Here is a 6,326-nt window from a genome sequence, read left to right as displayed (position 1 = left end):
TTCCTGAGGTTTATGTAGCATTGATATAGAAGTGTGTTTCTATACTATATCAGTGTTGCTTTGTTGTGAGGTTTGTTTCTGGTATTGTGATGTTGTTTCCAGTGTTGTGAGCTTTGTTCATGGTGTTGTGAGGTTTTGTTTCTGGTGTTGTGAGGTTTTGTTCCTGGTGTTGTGAGGTTTTGTTCCTGGAGTTGTGGGGTTTGTTTGCTGGTGTTAGGAGGGGCATCCAACTGTATTGTGAGATTTGTCCTCAGTGTTGTGAGATTTGGTTTCCAGTGTTGTGATGTTTGTTTTTTTGTGTTGTGAGGTTTGTTTTTGATGTTCTGAATTTTGTTTCTGGTGTTGTGAGATTTGTTTCTGGTGTTATTTTAGTATCTCGTTTGTTGTGCAGTATCTTTTAGTATCTTATTTGTTGTGCAATGTGAGTTGTGTTAGTTTGTTGGGTGGTGTTGTGTGTGCCAGACTGCAGTTATGTAGTGTATGTGCCATGCAGGCCGTTACATTACTGGATGGTGATTGTTTAGGGTGTGTGTTGTGTGGCTTGTGATTCAGTATTTGATGGCGATCCAGTAGAGCTCTGGTTCCCAGCCTCTTTCTCTACCCCTCTTCCCATCCCTAAGAAATGTTTAATTAATTATCACACTCCTACATAAGTAATATCATATTTGAAAATGAACGAACAAGTTACTTTTCTAATAACTAGCTTATTTTCCAAAGATTGAGTTACAATGTTCTTGATGTGCTTAACAGAGCAAAATTATTTCTTTGAAAGCAAGCTTAACCGTTTTGATACTAACCCACTGGAGACCACACCTTGGTTCTATGACACAATTTCCCTGTTTTCAAGAGATTTAAATTAAAACCTTCCATCAAACTTCTATGCTAATTTAATCCTTTAGCATTCAGATTATTCTGTGAAATGTAAAACTTATTTATTCACATTATTTTGAATTAATCATGCAATTATCTCACAGCTTTGAAATTTTGATCATGTGACTGTTTATGTTTACAATGACATAGTAAGGTAGGTGTGAGAGGCCAGATCTAGCTGGCTTCAGCATAAATCAAGTAGAATATTCTGGCAGGATATGGCTGGTTTAAGTCAGGGGTTCTCAACCATTTTTTATTTATGGAACCCTTTGATAGCTATTTTATTCTGGTGGACCCTGATAGCCATTCGATGTTTTAAAAACTAGTTTTATACAAACTTCTTTCAAAATTCCTGTTTTGTTTTTCACACATTAACTTGTGTAGATTGAACTATGCAAAATATTAGAGAAAAAACCCCAAAAAACTTAGCTGTTTCTTGCAAAACATACCAATACATACATCTAAAGTGAAATTTTTTCAGGGGACCTTAAGATATTATTGTGGATCCTCAACTTACTGCTTTGTTGCGTGTACCCCCAAAAATCTTATTTGGACCCTCGGGGGCCATAGGGACCCCAGTTGAGAACCACTGGTTTAAATGCTAAAGTGTTAATGTTCCAAATGCCAGATTAACCCTTTAGCTTTCCGTTTTTACTCTATCAAATGTAATGCTTATTAATTCATGTTGATTTGAATTAATCATGAATTATCTCATAGCTTTGTGATTATAGGGTAGGTGTAAGAAGCCAGGTCTGGCCAGTTTGAACACGAAGCTGGTAAAATATTTGGGCCAAATATGGCCAGTTTAAATGCTAAAGGATAGTAAAGATAAAGGTTAGCTTTTTGAGTCATGCCGACTCATAAAGGCTGGTTTCCCGGTTTCCATGGCGTATGTATTCCCCGCCTGGATGGGATGCCAGTCCGTCACAGGATTACCCATGTTTGCCAGCTGAGTGGACTGGAGCAACGTGAAATGAAGTGTTTTGCTGAAGAACACAATGCATTGCCCAGCTGAGGAATTGAAACCACAATCTTATGATCATGAGTCCAACACCCTAACCACTAAGCTATGCACCTCCTTGTGCTAAAGGGGGAATAATGACAAATTATATTTCACTATGTCCTTCATTATTTTCAAAATTAATTGAAACAAAGCAGTGTGTATTTCAATAGAAAGAAAGGGGTTAATTTTATTTCTGAGAAACAGTTTTAACGAAGCACATACTTCCCTTCTTTGTGTTACATACCTTGGCATGCCATGTCAAAGAACACCCCAAGAGGTGTGGTCTCTGGTGTGGAGCTTGTGTTATGTCAGTCTGTTACGTTATTGGGTAGTGATTGTATAGGCTACGTGCTGTGCAAGCTGTGTTATATTTAGGTGTTGATTTTGTTTAGTATGTGTTGTGTTGGTTGTGCTTGTATTATTGGGTGGTGACTATGTGATTATGTGTTGTATAGGTTGTGGCATTGTATGAGATGTAGGCTGTGCTTGGCAATCCTATATTACTATTATTATTATTATTTGCTAAGGTGGTGAGCTGGCAGAATTGTTTGCATTTGGGCAAAATGTTCTGCGGCATTTTGTCTGTCTTAGGTTCTGAGTTCAAATTCTGTCAAGGTCAACTTTGCTTTTCATCCTTTCCGATAAAATAAGTACCAGTTGAGCACACCCCCCGGACATTGCTGGCCTTGTGCCAAAATTTGAAACCATCATTGTTGTAATTATTTTGCTAAGGTGGGTGAGCTGGTAGAATCACTAGCATGCCAGACAAAATGCTTTGTGGCGTTTCACCTATTTTTATGTTCAGAGTTCAAATTCTGTCAAGTTCTACTTGGCCTTTCATTCTTCTGGGGTCAATAAAATAAGTACTAGTTGAGTGCTGGAGTCGATGTAATCGACTTACTCCCTCCCTTGAAATTGCTGGCCTTGTGCCAAAATTTGAAATCATTAAGGCAGTGAACTGGCAGAATTGTTGGCATGCTGAACAAAATGCTTTGTGGCTGCCAAGGTTGACTTAGCCTTTCATCCTTTCCAGGTTGCGCACTGGGATCAATGAAATTGACTAGCCCCCTCCCCCAAATTTCAGGCCTTGTCCCCATTGTAGAAAGGATTATTATTATTATTATTATTGCCTAGGCAACAGAAGCGTGTGGTGGGAGGGATTAAATGCCGGACTCTACTTCATTTCCTCACTCTATGTTCTGAGTGCAACTCAGGTGAGCGGTCACTCTACTTCTTTCCATCCCTCCAGATTTTGTAAACAAAGTAGCAGTCATTGCTTGATGTTAGTTTCAATGTCTCTGCCTCACTCCCCTAACCAAGAAATTGGGATCTTCTGTCTTCTGCCGCACACTAGAAAAATTATGTTACATAATTTGCTATAATTGTTGGTGGTGCTGTAGACGTGGATCAATTTAACTTATTCCCAGATTGTCAGATCAAATCTATTACCGGGCACTTCATTCTGTTTCTAACCAGAATATTTTATTCCACATTACCTCACTTCGTCTAGCTGTGAATGTAACTTGCAAAATAGACTGGTGCTATCTCCATGATGCTATGAAAAGAAAAAAAAACAAAAAAAAAAAAACTTAAGCTAAGTACTGACTCAACCCCTCCCCCCACCAACCTCACCCCAAACCTTCTTCGGGTGGAGGTGATGTAGGGTGGGGTGGTGGTGGCGGTTTAAGGGAGTTGGAGGATGATAGGGATTTGCAGATATTTGTTTTGATTTTGGTGTGATTGTTGGCACTATCTTGTTGCTGAAGACTGTGACTTTGGATTCTCTTCCTTATTTCTTCATCTGCTATTTTCCTTCTCACTCTTGCACTCTCTGCTCCCCCCCCCCATCTCTCTTCCTCTCTCTCAGCTTTCTTTCCTTCCTTTTAATTCAAGTGTCTCTGTTATACTTTCTAATAAATGGCAAGCAGCAAAAGGTAAACACGCATGAATGAATACATATACATACATAAACACATATATATACATAATACATATACACACATACACACACACATATACATACATACGTACATACATACATACATACATACATACATATATACATATACACACATACGTACGTACATACATACGTACATACATACGTACATACATACATACATACATACATACATAATACATAATACATATACAAACATGAACATACATACGTACATACATACATACATACATACACATACACACATACGTACGTACATACATACATATACACACATGCACACATACATACATACACACATACATACATCATACATACATACGTACGTACGTACATACATACATTTATATATAATTTCTTAAATTGCAAAAGCATTCACTTGCTGGCTTGTCCCAGTCAATCCTGTGCTTGTTCCATTCAACTGTTGGCTTAAGCCACTCATCAAAAGCAAAAGGAAAAAAAAAAGAAAAGAAAGGAAAAAAATAATAATGAAACAAAATAAAATAAAACAAAGCGAAAAATAAAAACAATTTTTTAATTTAATTTTTTCATAATCGTTTTTAATTTCAAATTTTTTCTTTCTGTTTCAAAATTAAATTTGTTTCACTTCAACAGCTAAGTCCCTCTTTTTGCAGAGCCTACAACTTACTGAGCATTATGGGGGCCAGTAAGCAGAAAGCCCATTAAGTTGACTATGGAGGCAACATAAGGTATTTTCAGGGTGGCTGTAGATATAGGTGGGGGCGTGAACCTTGGAAGGGGTAGTGTTACTCAGAGTAGTGTTAACTAGTCATAACCTGGGACCAAGGTTGTCAATTCTAAATTTAAAAAAAAAAGACTATTTCAATAGTTAAAAGACACTAAAGATGAAAAAAGTGCAAAAAAAAAATCACCAAAGCAAAATTGTTGATTTAAATCTTTCGATATTTACACCTATTTCATTTCTAATTAAATTAGACTGAAATTAACTTAATTACCTTGCGCGCGTAAGCGAAAGCAGAGTATTGTAATCACTCCTGTTTGTCTGTGTGTTTGCAAAATTACTGGAAAACGGCTGAACGGATTTTCACCAAATTTGGCAGAAATACTCATTGGATGAGTGGCTCAGAATGATGAAAATTTGGTTTGATTATTTTCAAACATACATAAATACATACATAGATATGCGACTGTGTGTGTGTACAGTGATGAATTCGAGAGTTTCGCTTATTTACGGGTTGATTTCTTAATTTTACCGGAGTATAAATATCCATAATAGTGATACTTAAAAAAAAAGAAGATCGAACTTACAAATTTCCCGATAAGCAGGTGGTCATATTATTTATATCGAACTACAACGAACTACAGTACGTTTGATTCACCTGCCATCATTGAAAGATGTTGAAAATACTTCTCAAATTCTATGCAATAATTTCTATAAGTATTTCATTTTGTTCACACTCTTTTTCATATGAATCGACCCTCGTCTGCGTGTGTATAGATCATGGTGTACCTATGCGTGTAGACACGTGTAAGTACATAAATACATACATAGATGTGCGACTGTGTGTGTGTATGTGTGTGTGTACAGTGATGGATTCGAGGGTTTCGTTTATTTACGAGTTGATTTCTAAATTTCACTGGAGTATAAATACGCATAATGGTGATATTTAAAAAAAAAAATATCGAACTTACAAATTTCCCGATACGCAAGTTTAGTCAAACATTTACAAAGCTTAATTAAGTTCAATTTAAAAGCTTAGACAGGCAACGCTTTGTAATTTGCGAACAAATTTATGTGCGCAGGGTGTGCATCGCCCCCTCCGATGCCTTTTTTTCATTACATTTCAGTTTTACTTCATCATATTTTTGCAGGTTTCCTCATTTTCTTTTGATGCAGGCCAGCACTGATGATGGTGCCACATAAAAGAAGCACTGGTGCTGGTACCACGTAAAAAAAGCACTGGTACCATGTAAAAACATTGGTGCTGGTGCCAGGTAATAAGAACCGTAGATATTACGTAAAAAAGTGCCACGTAAAAAAAAATCCACTGATGATGATGCCACATAAAAAGCACTGATGATGCCATGTAAAAAGCACTAATGATGGTGCCTTGTAAAAAGCGCCCAGTGCGCTCTGTAAAGTGGTTGGCGTTAGGAAGGGCATCCAGCTGTAGAGTCCAAGCTAAAACAGACTATGGAACCTGATGCGGATCCTGGCTTTGCCAGCTCCTATCAAACCGACCATCCCATACCAGCATGGAAAACGGATGTTAAATGATATAGAAGGTGCGGTTTCACATGATTTATAAGCATCCATGGATCCACAGTTCTTTTAGGTGTTCAAGTGGTAGTTTTTAATCATAGCATATTTACCTCTCCGTCTAAGTCCATATTTGACGTTCAAAATTTCTGTTGGTGTTTTTATGCTTAGGCGGTTACACGTCTATTTGATTTCATAAAATTCACGTGGCTAAAAACTCTCTCCACATCAGCATTTGCACGTGGTGAAAC

This window comes from Octopus bimaculoides, chromosome 25 (genome assembly GCF_001194135.2).
Source record: "Octopus bimaculoides isolate UCB-OBI-ISO-001 chromosome 25, ASM119413v2, whole genome shotgun sequence".
Taxonomy (NCBI): domain Eukaryota; kingdom Metazoa; phylum Mollusca; class Cephalopoda; order Octopoda; family Octopodidae; genus Octopus; species Octopus bimaculoides.
The sequence above is the reverse complement of the archived record's forward strand: the minus strand, read 5'-3'. Positions refer to the sequence as shown.